The sequence below is a fragment of the Acomys minous genome (assembly GCF_964271855.1).
Source record: "Acomys minous genome assembly, chromosome: 7".
NCBI lineage: Eukaryota > Metazoa > Chordata > Mammalia > Rodentia > Muridae > Acomys > Acomys minous.
The window spans coordinates 92,740,367-92,756,564 of record NC_140488.1 but is presented as its reverse complement, the minus strand read 5'-3'; the positions used below and the strand labels follow the sequence as shown (position 1 = coordinate 92,756,564).

Here is a 16,198-nt window from a genome sequence, read left to right as displayed (position 1 = left end):
ACTCCTTGGTATTTACTCAAAGGAGTTGGAAAGTTACAATGTGTGGAAAGGGGGTAGGATACAGAATATTGATGGTTACAATAGTTTATCTACTGCTAAAACTTAGAAATGACAAAGACGTTTTCGTAGGGGGTAAATGATATAGTTAGGTGAGTTGTCATTACCCAGCACGTAAGAGAAATAAGGTGTCAAACCATGGAAAGATGTGAGAACGTGTATATGTACAACACTAAATGAAAGAAAGGAATCCCAAAACAAAACTACATATTATAGGATCCCAAGTACACAGTGTTTTTCATAAGATGAAAGTATAGAAATAGTGGAAAGATCAAGAGTTGCTAGAGGTTAGAGAAAGTGATAAACCGATTGAACAAAGAGGATTGGTAGGGCAGCACACTATTCTGTATATGACAATGGTGAGTGCAAGTCACTGTGAATCTGTCCAAACCCTTTGTACACAACACACCTTGGGTGATAATGCTATGTCAGTGTATACTTATCAGTTGAACCAATGGTACCACTGTGGGACAGGACATTCTAGTGCAGGAAATAGGTGTTCAAGAACAGGAGGCATACGGAAACTTTATTTCCTACTTAATTTTCCTGTTAACCTAAAACTTCTCTAAAAATAAAAGGTATTACTTGAAAACTTAATAATCTCTTCACTTGTGATAATTTGATTCATTCCTGGAGTTTTCTACCTACATATACCTACATATTCTACCTGGATATGAAATAGGAATCTCCATTAAACAGCTTCACTGGCAAAGAGTATTCATCACTTAATAAAATACCTTAAAGAGAATACTGTCAGCTTCATCCATCTCTACCTCTAAACTTATGTTTAATTTATTCTTTTCTCCATGTTCCTAAATCAACTGTCTACTGCTCCCTCTTCTAGTACTCTGTCTCATAAATTATATCCTCAAGCGTTACACCTTCAGTCACTCTGTGTTCTAACAGGCTTTTTAACTCTCTTTAGTGCATTTTCATTATATTTATTGAACACTTAAAAATCTTCAAACTGCAATGTTCGTCTTAACTTCTTTCACTAACAGTTTACACATGAAAGTAGCTTATTTTCACTGCCTCCACACCCTGACTACCATCACTCAAAGTATTTATTAGACAAAGTTATCTTAGTTATGGTTTTTATTGCTGCAACAAAACACCATAACCAAAAAGCAAGTTGGGGAGGAGAGGGTTTATTTAGCTTACACTTTCACATCTCCAAAGTAAGTCAGGACAGGAACTCAAGCAGAGCAGGTACCTAGAGGCAGGAGCTGATGCACAGGCCATGGAGGCGTGTTGCTTATTCCTCATGGCTTGCTCAGCCTGCCTTCTTACAGAACCCAGGATGACCAGCTCAGGGGTGACACTACCCACAATGGGCTCAGCCTTTCCCAAGCAATCATTATTTAAGAAGATGCCCTACAGGTCTGCCTACAGTCCTATCTTAATGGCTTGCTCCTCATGGTTTGCTCAGTCTGCTTCCTTATAGAAGTCAGGACCACCCACCCAGTGATAGACACTACCCACAATAGGCTGGACCTCCCTATTGATCACTAATTGAGACAATGCCTTACCCCTGAATCTTATGGGGATATTTCCTCAGCTGAGGTTTCTTCCTTTCTGATGACTCTAGTTTGTGTCAAGTTGACCCAAGACCAGCTAGTACAAAAGGAATCTCAAAAATCTCTCAGGGTTTTGTTGTTGTTGTTGTTTTGGGGTTTTTGTTTGTTTCTACATCTTTAATTTCTGATTGGTGTGTCTATATGAAGGAAAGACATTAAATATAAGCATGTTAGTTGAAAGAGCTTTCTAGCAGCAGACACTAATGCATATGCCAAATTAAAAGCCATTATTCCAAATACCTGCAATGTCTTTCTACTCCTAAGAATGATAATATTCCACCAAAAGAAGAGTATGATTAAGTCACTTCTCTGCATCTGATATAAACCAAAAGAAGCAAGCAAACAAAAGAAATCCACTTGGTGATTAAATACGTGTCTTCCCTTAGTTGTGTCCTTCCACTCTTACATAATAGGACAGCCCAGCTTTAAGTACAGTCTTCTGGCCGGGCGTGGTGGCGCACGCCTTTAATCCCAGCACTCGGGAGGCAGAGGCAGGCGGATCGCTGTGAGTTCGAGGCCAGCCTGAACTACAAAGTGAGTCCAGGACAGTCAAGGCTACACAGAGAAACCTTGTCTCGAAAAACCAAAAAAAAAAAAAAAAAAAAAAAGTACAGTCTTCTGCTTATCTACAGAAACATGGAGGAAATCCACAAACAGAAGGAAGAGGTCTGGATGAGAGAAATTAAGGGCGAAAGGTATAAAATAATCAAAATGGCTTTGTTTCAATTTTTTAAGAAGTGAGTCTGAATCAGAAAATACTCAGAATTTTTAAATAAAAATTCCTGGAGTACTCAGCCTTTCTGCATCTCAAATTGTATTCATAAGTACCAAAACACTAACTTGAAGTATTGGTTTTGGCAGGATGATTATTTTAAAAGTCACATGGGAAAAACAAGTTACATTTACATGGACTGGGGAGAAGTTAAGTAAGGGAAGAAAAACAGGGGTTACTAATGGCTGGCTCAGGTTCTCTGCTTCACAGACATACACAGACTCTGGATCTATCAATTCACTAAACCCTGACCCATTTTTTAAACAAAAGAATATATCCATTCTTTTATAAAGCCAGTATTTGCTTAAGATACTATTTTCAATGTGTAAATCATTTAGAAAATGAAAGTAGAGGACAGGACTTTTGAGATTGAATGCATCAGGCAAGTTAATTCCCTGATAGAAGCAGAGGTAACTGGAAGGCCAATAATGCTGTTGGAGTTAAGAGAGCTGTCAAGGACAAGATAGCAGAAATAACGAGACCAAGCTGATTAAGAATATAAAAGGAAGCTAGGCATGGTAATGCACTCTGTAAGGCTAGCACCTGGGGGAGGCAGAGGCAGTAGGATCTCTGTGAGTTCAAGGCCAGTCTTGTCTACGATGTGAGTCCAGGACATCCAAGTCTACAGAGAGGAAACCTGTCTCAAAAAACAAACAAACAACAAAAGGAATATAAAAGGAGTCCTTAGCTAAAGGCCCAAACTACCTTAAGGTTCAGGAGTACAACATAACATAGGTTGCAGTTTCCTTTACTTACGTTAACCTTTAGGAAACAAAAGCACCTGGTGAGCTTTTAGTATTTTTAGTATTTCCTAAATTCAAGTAGCACCTTATTAATGACCTCCTGCAAATTACAAATTCCTGTGCGTGCACTGACTATTCACTAGCTTTGGTCTCTTCTACAGTGTGTGCTTTTATGATCTTCTTTTTCCCTCTTACCTACAGGGTTTTTTTTTTTTTGACCCCTTCTTTATGATCATAAACTGTCGCTAGCCTGGAAGACTGTATCTATGTTCTCACTCTTCATCCATTCTAAAGAAATGCCACTTAAACATTAAATAAAAGTTCAGAATTTCTTCTAATACTTCTGGTTTGGAATAAGGTAAGAAAAGTGAGTCTGGAAGTATGACTAGGAGTTCACTGAGCTTTTGGAAAAGGAGAAAGGTGTCCTAACATGCCCCTCCAAGTTTGATAATATTATCACCAAAGTCCTTTGAATAAGTGAATAAAAGAATAAACAATAATACCAAGAAAACAAAAAGAAAGTCTGCTAAAAGGTGTTTCAGATTTTGAGGCTAAATGTTTATAAAACAGGATTCCCAATCAAGGAAAAGGGGTGGAGGAGGAAGCGCAGTTTGTTATGTTGTATTAAATTAAAACAAATGAGTTAAAATATAACATCTGTGCTTGGGGCCACATGTACCATTTTTCATAAAAGTTCATAAAATTTTTAAATGAAAGCCTTTATCCAGTGTCACAATTCTTCCCTTTATGTTTTATATTCTCAACATCATTTTTTCCTCTCTCTCTCTCTCTTTTCTTTTCTTTTTTCTTTTTCTTTCTTTCTTTCTTTTTTTTTTTTTTTTTTGTTTTTTTTTTTGAGACAGAGTTTCTCTGTGTAGCCTTGGCTGGCCTGGACTCACTTTGTAGAACAAGCTAGCCTTGAACTCACAGTGATCCTCCTGCCTCTGCCTAACCTGAGTGCTGAGATTAAAGGTGTGCGCCATCACACCCAGTTCTTAACATTATTTTTAAAGTTTCAAAAGTGAGTCTGCTAAGTATCTGGCAGCAACATACCCGTAAGAACTCTTCATGGAAACAATGAACACTAGTCTAGCTAAAATGCCTGACTTGCACATCTTCAAATTTTTTCAGTCTTGCCTTATACTGTGACTATCAAAAGGGATTCATTTAGCTCTGCTTTGCCATTCCAAGTCTTCTCCCTTTCATTCACATTCACTTATTTCTTCTCGAATTCCATTAGTTTTGTTGTTCTCCCTTTTGAACTCTTAAAACGTATATAAATAATCTAATCACACACACACACACACACACACACACACACACACACACACACACACACACACACACACACACACACAGCCAGTCACATTTCCATTGGGAATATTCTTACTCTCAAAATCAACAGACCAGGAAAAAAAAAAGCCTCTCAGAAAGTTGCTAGGTCTTTCCGGAAATTCCCCCAACTCCAGGCCCTCATAGATTCCCCACCCCCTAGGGCGGCAACGTGACCGACTTCTGAAGCCAGAGCGCGCGCGCGCCAAACACACACACACACACACACACACACACACACACACACACACACACACACACACACGTGCGCGAAAGACCCCCCCACCCCCACCCGCGGTCACCCGCCACTGCCTACAAAACAGCCATAGCCTTTGTTAAACATGTCCAGGCACAATGCATCAGAAGAGGGACACATTCCCAAGGAAAGGAAAGTCATAGGAGTGCCACACCCTCTATTGCAAAAGCCAGAGTCCATAACCCACCTACCCTCAAATCCTCTCCCCAGCAATAGGAAAAGCTCTTGCAACTCTGCACACAGAAAAAGCAGCGCGAAGGACACCGTTTGGTGGGCACCAAGCGGGGAACTGAACTTGAAGGTGGGACACCCTCCAGGGCCCTCAGGCGAACCTCCGCGCCTGGCCAAGGCCAAGTGCTGACTACCAGCGTCTACACTCCTTTCTTCCTTCTTCCAATTCAGCCGCTCCTACACACCTTGCCAACTCCCGCTGCCGCTCACTCCTCTCCCCACGCGGCCAGAGTCAGGCAACCCCGGGCAGCCCCGCCACCAACACAGTTGCACGAGTTTCCCGTAACCCGCTTAAAGTCTTCCATACACACCAGGGTCCCTCTGGGACTGTAACCACGTTCTCCTGAAGGAGTTCCGCACCGCTGCCCTACTCAACGCTAGCCAGGCTCCGCTACTAAGCTCTAGGAAAGCCGCAAGCCGCGCCTGCGCGATCCCGGTACTGCCGTGCTAGGACCGCGGAGGGAGCTAGCAGATGCTGCAGTAGGAAGCTGTGGGGCCAACTCCGGTAGGGTTAAGAAAGAAGGGGAGGAGCCAGGAGGGATGGGACGTAAGGGGCGGGACCAGGCGGGGCGGGAAAGGGAAGAGTGGTGCTTCCCGCAACCCTGCCAGGAGCTAGAAAAACTGCCATAACCCTTTCTGTGCAACCCCATACCCACCCACGAGCAAACCTTGGTTGGAACATAACCAAACAGTTGTCCAGAGCAGCCGGCCTCCAGTCTCATCACCCCATTACTTCTTTTCCTTTATTAATTCTCATTTCAAGTTCTCCTCAGCCCTCTTCAAGTTCGTGGAATGGAAACTTCTCATGTACAGACCTTCTGAAAAGATGTGTACGTGAGCACAGCCCGGGGCTGGTGACTAGCGAACCTATCTTTGAGTGTTGTTAACAGCTCAGAGAACTGCCCTTTCCCTCAGAGCAAACTTGTTCTACTGCTTCTGAATAACTTTTGAGAGAAAAATATGCATTCTTTTCGAAACAGGTTTTTGGAATTTGTTTGTTCGTTTGAAACAGGGTCATGCTTCGAGGCCCTGGCTGTTTTTATACCTCGTGAAGATCATGCCTCAGCCTCCCAAGTGCTGGTATTGCAGGTCTCTATCACAGCTGAATAATTAATTACCTTGGTAAAATCCACCCGAATGGCTCGAGAAAGGACACACGCTGTCAAATAAGGCCTAGTTTTAAAATCTTTTTAGATGTTTGCTTTATAAGTTGAACTTTAGGGTTCTAAAAGCCCCGCTTAGATATAGGCTATAAGGCCATGTTGTTGGGTAGACTTTTCTTCTGGTGTTTACTAATTCAAGGAGCCTAAAGTGGTTATTAGTCCACGCTGCGTGCATGCTTATTTTTAAGTTCTGAGCTTTTCTGTTTAGGCTCTGGTCAGGTGAGGCATGGCATCTCACATGCTTTCAGATCAGCTATTAAAGTAAACAAACCTGAGTGAACCCAAAGTGAAGTGGGTGTGGCCTTGAAGTGATTTGTTCCAAGCTAATTTGCCTTCACATCCCTACCTCCTTTTTTTCCTTTTCTTTTCTTACTTTGGTCATGATGGAATTAGGGCCACAGCAGCAGACGTTTCCCAATATGTACTTCACCTGTGACTGGGACTTTTTTTGTGTGTTTGTGTTTGTTTGTTTGTTGAGACAGGGGTTTTCAAGCTGTCCTGGAACTTGCTCTATTGACCAGGCTGGTCTCTAACTCAGAGATCCTACCTCTGCCTCCCAAATGCTAGGATTAAAAGCTTGTGCCACCACCACCCAGCATGACTGGAATGTCACAAACGATCTAAATATACTGAAATTCCTCCCATTAGCTTTGTGGTTCTTCTATTTGTGTATTTAGAAAGTATACTTTCTTGAGCTCACTTCTACTTTTCATTTGTTATTGCTGAAGGATATGTTGTCAAGTTTTTCAGAATGAATCTTTAAGTGACTGAAAATGTAGTATTATCCTATTCGTCTCACTGGTAAAACATTCCCTGTAAAGCAGGTGCTTTAAAAATACAGTGGTTCAATAAAGGTCATTTTTTTTCTACCTCAAATAGAAGGAGATTGTGGGATATTTCACTTTTAACTTGACTGCTGGCTTATACTTCTTTTTTCCCCCTCAATGAATCAGGTTATTTTGGTGGACAAATACTAAATTGAAATAGCTTAAGTGAAATGACAAAGTTATTGTGTAACCCAAATTGTGAAAGGGTAGGTCTGTTGTTAGCCTTGGGAATAAATGAAACCAGAAAGTAGAATGTTTGAAATTCCATCTCAGGCTCTCAGTCTTTCCTCTCTCAGACAGGGTCACTCTTTCAGAACCTTCCAAAGTCATATGTTACAGGCTTGTAATCACAAACTCTGAACAACTCTCAGTTCAAGCCTCTCAAACCCGGCCAGACAGAAGATGTGTCTCTTCCCTTGATTCAGTTTTTTTTTTTTTTTGAAAGCACGAACTAAAGACTTTGATTTAGTACATTATCATAACTGTGTCTGAACAGAAAATGTAAAGATAAGATATAAATGGAACCCTCTGCCCACATACACAGAAAAAAATGTAAAGAAAAAATTTCTAAATGAAAATATAAGACAGGGAAAATTTTTTCCAGACTGCCTCTGACCTTTAGATGTGAAGAATGACAGAGCACTGGGTTTTGTTTGTGGGTATTTTGTTTTGTTTTTAATTTTTATTTTATGTATATGGGGTTCTGCCTGTATGACTATCTATGCACCCCATGCATTCAGTGCCTACAGAAGCCATAAGAGAGCTACAGATCTCCTGAAACTGAAGTGACAGTTGTGAGCTGCCATGTGGGTGATGGGAATTGAACACAGGTCAGAAGAACATTCAGTACTCATAAGCACTGAGGCTCCAGATGTTGTTTGCTGACTAAGAGAAAAGTACTACACAGATAAAAATAAAGAAAATGAACACGGGGCTGGAGAGATGGCTCAGAGTTTATGAGCACTTGCTACTCATGCATGTAGGATTCTGCTGGATAAGGTTGAAGTCTGACTTCTCTGGATAGCTGTTTTGCCTTCAGTCTATGAAGGTGGATTCCCTTTTCTCAGTAGGGTTTCCACTCCACCTGATCTGGTAACCCGAGATTTTGTAAGGAGTGTCACATATCCCTCAAGGAAGATTACAAGCCCCGCCATTTCCTGATAATGAACTTGTTCAGCAAGCACAGGGAATTCCTGGAACTACCCTACCGTATGCTGAGGAGATCCTAGCCTCCAGCAAATGACCTTTGACCATACCTAGAAAATATTCCCTCACCCATAGGATAGTTAAGTACTGTCTTCTCCTTCTTGTGATTGGACCCAGTGTTGCTACATATACATGAGGTACAGTAAGCATCCTGGCACCCTTAGCCCTAGCAAATCCGACACATTCACCCACAAAGCCCTCCCCACTTCCCAAGGTTTATAAATAAAGGCTGGACATTTCTCCACCCAGACCATCTGAGACTCCTCTTATTCCCAGGTGAACCCCCACTGGACACTTGGCGGTCAGGCAGGAATGGCAGGACTGCCTTTGCAGTTGCTTGGACTTGCTCCACCACTGCCTATTATAGCTCAGTCCTGACCCCAGGCAAAACACCACAGGGCCTTTGTTTCGCTGGATCTGCAAGGCTTTCAGACATCTGCTTGCTTCCTCGGTTGTACTTAGCACAGGAGCTCAAACAAGGAGCTGTAACACTTTTGGTATCATCATGGGCTTGTGGAGCTCCAGAGTTTCCACTGCCTTCTGATGGCAGCAATCTTATTCTAAAAGAGCTAAACTGTAGCACTGTAGAAAATTCACTTTCCACCTCCCCTGGGAAGACTGGCAGCCTGGTCTAGAGCCCACGCCAGGAGCCTCACCCTGAGCACTCTGTGCTGCCTCTGAGCAAGAAACAGGACCTTGGGACCTATGACCTCAAGGTCATTGGTTCTCCTCTGGAAGCAATCATTGCCTGGAAGGACCCTTGGGACATGGGACCTGGGCTGCCTGCCACCAGATGCTAAACTACACTTTCAGAGGACCCAGGTTCAAGTCTCAGATCCTGCATAGTGCCTCTTACAGCTGCCTATAATTCATTCCAGGGCCTCTTACTGCAGTCACTGGTACCAGGGACACATATGGTGCACCTACATGTATATAGGTACTCACACATACATACAAAATAAGTAAATATTTTTAAAAGAACATACAATACAAAATCTGTATTTAAGGACTAGAGATTTGGAATATTCTCATATTCTCTGTGTCTCTCTGTGTCTTACACTCTTTCAATAATGTGTGTATTCATTTTCTATGGCTACTATAGCAAGCCATACCACAAACTTACTGTTTTAAAGCACAATTATTGGAGTTGAAGAGATGGATCAGGAGGTAAAAGCATTTACTATTCTTGTACGAGACCTAGCTATGAGGTTTGTTACAAAGCCGTGGCTGTCATTTATAGATAGATTACATTTCTTAAATCTTTATGTTGTCCAGGAATTCAGTCTATATATATATTTCGTAAAATAATCACAAACTGCAGTATATCTCTGTAGAATTCGATCTGTCATACCATACGTCTTTGTTAAAAAAAAAATGCGAGAGAGTGAGAATATCCCTGGTTTGCTCTGATGGTGAAGAATAAGAGTATTGTTTTTAATTTCTAACATTTTGGTAGGACACCATTCATTATCTCACAAAGAAATCCAAATCCATACTCTATCATTCTGGATTAAGTAAGACAGAAGGATGTCTTGAAAACATTTCATTTTTGATGTGTGATTTATTTCACTAATATGAAAGGTATATCTTTTTTTTTGTTTTTTTTTCTTTTGGTTTTTTGAGACAAGGTCTCTCTGTGTTAGCCTTGGCTATCCTGGAGTCACTTTGTAGTCCAGGCTGGCCTCAAACTCACAGCGATCCTCCTGCCTCTGCCTCCCAAGTGCTGGGATTACAGGCGTGCGCCACCATGCCCGGCTGAAAGGTATATCTCAAATAACCATTCTTCACATCTAAAAATATGAAGGGATTTTCTGTGCATTATATTTAGGCAGCTCAGATCTTCAAACATACTTGATAATACGGATTCAAATTCTGTGCTCAAACAACTGGAAATTTGAAGGTTAATAGAGACTGGTTTTGCATCAATCATATGCTTACACTAACAAAACATGTTTTCAATAGGCAGAGCTTGGGGAGTTTCATGGAAGAGTGGGAGGAAGGATTGAGGGAGCCAGAGGAGTCAAGGACACCACAACAAGACCTAGGGAAGGGAGGGGTCAAGGACACTATGGAAAAAAAGACTGAGCAGAGTCAACAAACCTGGGCCCATGGAGGCTCACAGAGACTGAACCACAAACCAAAGAGCATGCATGGGCTGGACCTGGACTCGCTGTGCATTTGTAGCAGGTGTGCAGCTTGATCATCATGAGTGTTCCCTAACAGTGGGAGTAGGGAGTGACTCTGTTGCCTGCCTTTGGATCCTTTTCCCCTAGCTTGGTTGGTTTGTCTAGCCTCAGTGGGAAAGGGTGCACTTAATCCTGCTGCAACTTAAAATGCCAGGGTGGGTTGGTATCCATGGGGGCCTTCCAAGTCTCTGATAAGGAGAATGGGGGATGGGGAAGGGGGAGGGGAGACTGGGAGTAGAGGAGTCAGGGCTGGGATCTTGCTATAATGTGATTAAATAAATAAATGGAAGAAAAAATAAAAAACAAACAGAAGCATGTTTTCAAAATCACAATTTTTAAATTGAATGTATACAATTAAAATGTTATGGTTAAGTAGCTCTGTTATTTTAGATGCCAACTTCATTGTTATATTTGGAAGAACAGGAAATTGATATTCTACTTAGTTGCTAGATAAAAAAAAGATAAGCTTTACATACAGATGTGTATGGGAGGTTGTGTGTGTGTGTGTGTATCCATATATATGTGTGTGTATACATATACATATATTGACATATATACATAGGCATCTAGATGATGATGATAATGATGATGATGGTGATAAAACAAAAGCAAAACAGAACAAAACAAACAAGAAAAATAGCCAAAGAAAAACTACAAAAAGCATAGAGACACCCAGTTAAATCCCAGTTCACTCAATTGTATGACATTAAAATCTTCAACCTTCTTACTAGAATACATGTTGAAACCAAGATGAACATCATTCCCTCTGACAGAAGGGGAACTCTTCCCTCACCATATGATCATAGCCCATCAGGTCTCATACAGATAGCCTGATGGATGTTACAAGGATGATGTACACAGAGCACACTTTTTATTAGACTTGCTTTTTAATTTAGTCTCATGGTAGGACTATATGTCTTGAATATGATGAATATTCTACTAGCACTGCTGTGAAATTTTTACCTTTTGGGGGAAACATTCAACTGCTACCCAGCAGTTACAATGAAAGGCTGAACAAATACACCAATGTTGCAAAACAAGTCATTTTTTGCAGTTTTGAAAGATGGCATTCATTAATAACATGACCCCTCTCTGTTTCTTCACATTTTTTCTTTCCACTGCTATTTTTGCATGTTCACAGCGGATCTTTGCATGGCTTCTTAGATTATTTCTCACAGTTCTCAGAACAAAGGATAATTGTGCCCCAAGGCTGATGGAACAATGACAGTTGTACTTCTTTTGATTTAAAAGTGCATCATTGTTTCTACTTTGTGCATTTGTTGCCCGCCTGATTTCCTTCCAGAGTTTCTTATATGAAATGTTTGCTCCCCAGTTACTGAAACACAGATTGTAAGGAAGAGTTTTATTTATCTCAGTACAGGTGGCAAATGCAAGTTATTCAACAATTCTGTGATGAAACACAATAAACACACAATGCCATTTATAGTATTCATGGAATTAATATGACATACTTACAAAATGTGTCTGTGTCGAAGGTCTCCACAATCACCGTTACATTTGAAGATTCATCTGAAATGCTCAGAAGAGTCAGTACACAAGATTAAACTGAGTATAGTAGAGAGACACAGACAGATCACAAAGACAATGTGCAAGAATTCATGTACAGACCTTCTCTCTCTCTGTCTCTCTCTCTCTCTCTCTGTCTGTCTGTCTGTCTGTCTCTCTCCCTCTCTCTCTCTCCCTCCCTCCCTCTCTCCATATACTCTACCATTACCAACAAACACTCAGCAGTTTTTGTAAGTTTATTCTGCTTGAGGAATACTGGTATAAACAATACCCAGGATTTTTACTGATAGTTGTCCATGTATATGTTCTTTTTTATCACATTCCAAAATACCAAACTCCCCAAAGATAAGGAAGATTTCAGTATTAAGAACAATGCTTCAGAATGGCTAGATGAGAGCCGGTGTCTGGTAGCACACGCCTTTAATCCCAGCACTTGGGAAGCAGAGGCAGAAGGATCTCTGTGAGTTCGAGACCAGCCCGGTCTACAAAGTGAGTCCAGGACAGCCAAGACTACACAGAAAAACCCTGTCTCAAAAAACAAAACAAAACAAACAAACAAACAAACAAAAGAATTGCTAGATGTCTCAGTAGGTAAAGGTACTTACTGATGAGCTTGTTGTACTGTCAATTCATGAAACACACATGATAAAAAAGAGAACTGATTCCTGCAAGTTGCCCTCTGACCTCCACATGTAAGCTCTGGCATATATATCCTACCCTAAATTCTTCGCACAAAAACAATAAATAAATACAATAAAAAGTTCAAAAGAGCATTACTTATACAGATTAGGTGCAGTGAGTCATTTGATTTTTGACAAAGATGCCAAAACCATACAATGGAAGAAATACAGCATCTTCAACAAATAGTGCTGGTCTAACTGGATGTCTGCATGTAGAAGAAAGCAAGTAGATCCATATTCATCACCATGCACAAAATTCAAGTCAAAGTGGGTCAAAGACCTCAGCATAAAACCAGATATACTAAATATAATAGAAGAGAAATCAAGGAATAGCCTTGAACACATTGGCACAGGAGACAACTTCCTGAGTAGAATACCAACATCCCAGGTACTAAGATCAACAATTAATAAGTGAGGTTTCATGAAACGAAAAAGCTTCTGTAAGGCAAAGGATACCATCAATAGGACAAAACAGCAGCCTACTGAATGTGAAAATATCTTTACCAACCCTATATGCAACAGAGGGCTAATATCCAAATGCTTATAAAGAACTCAATAAATTACTTGCAAACAAACCAAATAATCCAGTTTTACAAAGGTATATAGACCTAAACAGAGAATTCTCAACAGAGGAAACTCTAATGGTTGTGAAACACTCAGAGAAATGTTAAACACCCTTAGTCATCAGGGAAATTAAAATAAAAACAACTCTAATATTCCATCTTACATCTGTCGGGATGGCCATAAACAAGTGACACCACATGCTGGTGAGGATGTAGAGAAAGGGGAATATTCCTCCACTGCTGGTGGGAGTGCAAGCTTGAACAACCACTTTGGAAATCAATTTGGCTCTTTCTCAGGATATTGGAAATAATTCTACCTTAAGACCCAGCAGTACCACTCTTGGGAATATACCTGAAAGATGCTCCACCATACAACAAGGACATTTGCTCAGCTATGTGCATATAAAGGCTGTCCATAATATCCAGAAACTGGAAATAACCCAGATGTCCCTCCACTGAAGAATTGATAGAGAAAAAACAAACAAACAAACCATGGTACATTGGTAGGCTATAGGGTTGTGAAGAGGGAAGAGATTCTAGTGGTTCAGGGAAGTGAGATTTGGGTGATATATGAGGTGGAAAGGAATAGAACATACCCTGTGATAAAGGGAAACAGGGCCCCGGTGTTTTCTTTGGGATAGCTGGAAACTGGAGACGCCATGTTGTTTTGGGTTTTTTTGCATATTCTTTTACGCTGTCCTTTAGACATCTTGCCGTCTTTGTTTTTGTTGGGTAGTTTCCAGAGTTGGATGGAGGGAGTCTGATGATAGATTCACTTGTTTTCTCACGATTTCCGTAGGCTGGAAGCTCTGATACTTTACTGGTGTGGATGGCAGGAGGTTAGCCCTGTGGTTTTGGACTCTCACAGCCAGTGATCTTCAGCTCCCCTATGCTGTGGGTCTTGCAATCGTTCTGGGTCTCTGAATGAGTGTTGGGTCAGGCCAAGGTATCCACAGCCTTCTGGGTTCCCTGCCAAGTCCAGCCAGGGACACTGGGCCTGAACCACGTGCCAAGCTCAGCTATATACTCAAGGCCTGAACTGTCTGCCGAGCTCAGCTAGGGATTCTGGGCCCAAAATGCACACAGGGTACAGCCAGAATTATTTGGGCTGGGACTGCGCACCAAGCTCAGCTAGGGGCTTTTAGCCCAAAGTGTGTGCTGTGGTCAGTTATTGACTCAGGGCCTGAACCAATAGCCATGCTCAGCCAGAAATTCTGGATTCAAACTGCACACTGTGTCCAACCAGAGTCTTAGAGCTGGGAATGTGCCAAAAACTCCGCTAGAGTCTCTGGGCCCAATCTTTCTGCCAAGCAGAGTTAGGGACTCTGGCCCTAAACTGCATGCCAAGCTCCACCTGCCTCTCCGTGGCGAAATTGTGCACCGAGCTCAACCAGGGACTATGGGCCCACACTGCACATTGAATTCAGCCCGGGACTCCGGGCCTATACTGCGTGGATAGTCCAGCCAGAGTCTTGAGGCCACCGAGCCTGTGCGCACAGCTCAGCTAGAGTTTCTGGGCCCAATCTGCCTGGCATGTCCAGCTAGGGCCTCTAGGCTGAATCTGCGTGCTGACCTCAGCCTGCGTCAGCATCCCAGTACTGCCCACTGAGCTGAGCTAGTGTCTCGGGCAGAAGTGCTCGATGAGCTGAGCTGACACCTAGGGTGGAACTGAGCGCTCCGCCAGCCTGCGTCACAGCAGGAGAAGTGTGGCTGCGCTGAGTTGGCGCCTAGGGTGGGACTGAGCGCTCTGCCCAGCCTGCGTCACAGCAGGAGAAGTGCGGCTGCACTGAGCTCGTGCCTAGGGTGGAACTGAGCACTCTGCCCAGCCTATGTCACAGCAGGTGAGCTGTGGCTGAGCTGAGCTGGTGCCTCGGGCAGAATTGCTTTGCTGCGCTGAGCCAGCATCTCCACGGCACTGGGCACTGAACTGAACCCAGGACTCTGGGGCTGAACTGTCCGCTGAGTCCAGTTTGGGTCACATGGCACCACGCGACCCAAATCCTGTCCAGAATCCCCTCTCCTGCAGCAACTCCCACCGTCCACCACACCAATCGCCTCCCCTGGAAGTCTCTGAGCTGCAAACCTCAGCCACCACTGCTGGTGCCGCTGCTGCCTCTGCCACTGCTGCTCCAATCAGAGAAAATCCGTGCTCCTCCTGTGTGCAGGGGCACGCAGGTCCTCCGCATCCTGGTCCCTCTGAACTGTCGAGCACTCCTGCTGTGGTGTTGGGACCTTGGTGTTCCTGGCTCAGAATTCTGTGCAATTCCCTGAATTGTTCACTGGAGCTTCCAAACACAGTCCACACTGCTCACTGCCATCTTGGATCCCCATTTCCCAATGCCTTTCTTAAGACAGCACTCTCAGTCATGGTGTCTTATGTTATCCTTTCTGCCCAGTAGTTGACTACATTTTTCTCTATAAGTGAAAAATTCTTGAACAATAGTTTATCTGAAGCTACCTAAATGTTTCTCATATACTGTAGACCTTTATATCTCAGAAAAGTTATTGTGCCAGCCATTTATTTTCTGAGCTTATGTTGTGATTAGATTTTGTTTCCAACTTGACAGAGGTAGAATAATTTGAGAAGATAAAACTTCAGTTCAGAAAATTTCTTAACCAGATTAGCCTGTGGACAAACCTGTGGGACATTTTCTTGATTTATGTAGAATGGCCCTATCCCCACTGTGGCCAGTACCATCCCCTGGCAGAGAGTCCTGGGTGGTATAAGAAAGCAGGATGAGCAAGCCATAAGAAGCAAGTCAGTAAGAGGTGTTCCTTGTGTTCCTCTACAGCCTTTGCTTCAGTTTCTGCCCTCACTTTCCCTCAGTGATGGAGTGTGACCCAACAGTTGTAAGCCAAAATAAACCCCTTCCAACCCAAGTTGCTTTTGATCATGGTGTTTATCCCAGCAAAAGAACCTCCAACTAAGACATCATACATGGGCCTTTTTCATGCAATTTAACATCTTTATGAGAAAAAATAAGCTGAAAGGTCACAATCAAAATACAATTTATAATTGATTCCTGTGTCAATGGTTTTCCTAACCAGATTATCAAGATAGTCTATCTATAAGATACT

At 42.3% G+C, this 16,198-nt stretch overlaps 1 protein-coding gene across 4 annotated transcripts in view; it reads right to left on the bottom strand.

Moving 5' to 3' along the window:
• Positions 1-5,468, bottom strand: part of PRRG1 (proline rich and Gla domain 1) — a 100,392-nt gene extending 94,924 nt beyond the window's left edge. For 3 of the 4 annotated variants that reach the window (XM_084788975.1, XM_084788976.1, XM_084788974.1), the window contains exon 1: positions 5,280-5,468. The gene's annotated coding sequence lies outside the window, so the exon portion shown is untranslated. Of the gene's footprint in view, positions 1-5,153 lie in introns of all 4 variants that reach the window. The other variant, XM_084788977.1, reaches the window with a different exon arrangement.
• Between the last annotated feature and the right edge of the window lie 10,730 nt (positions 5,469-16,198).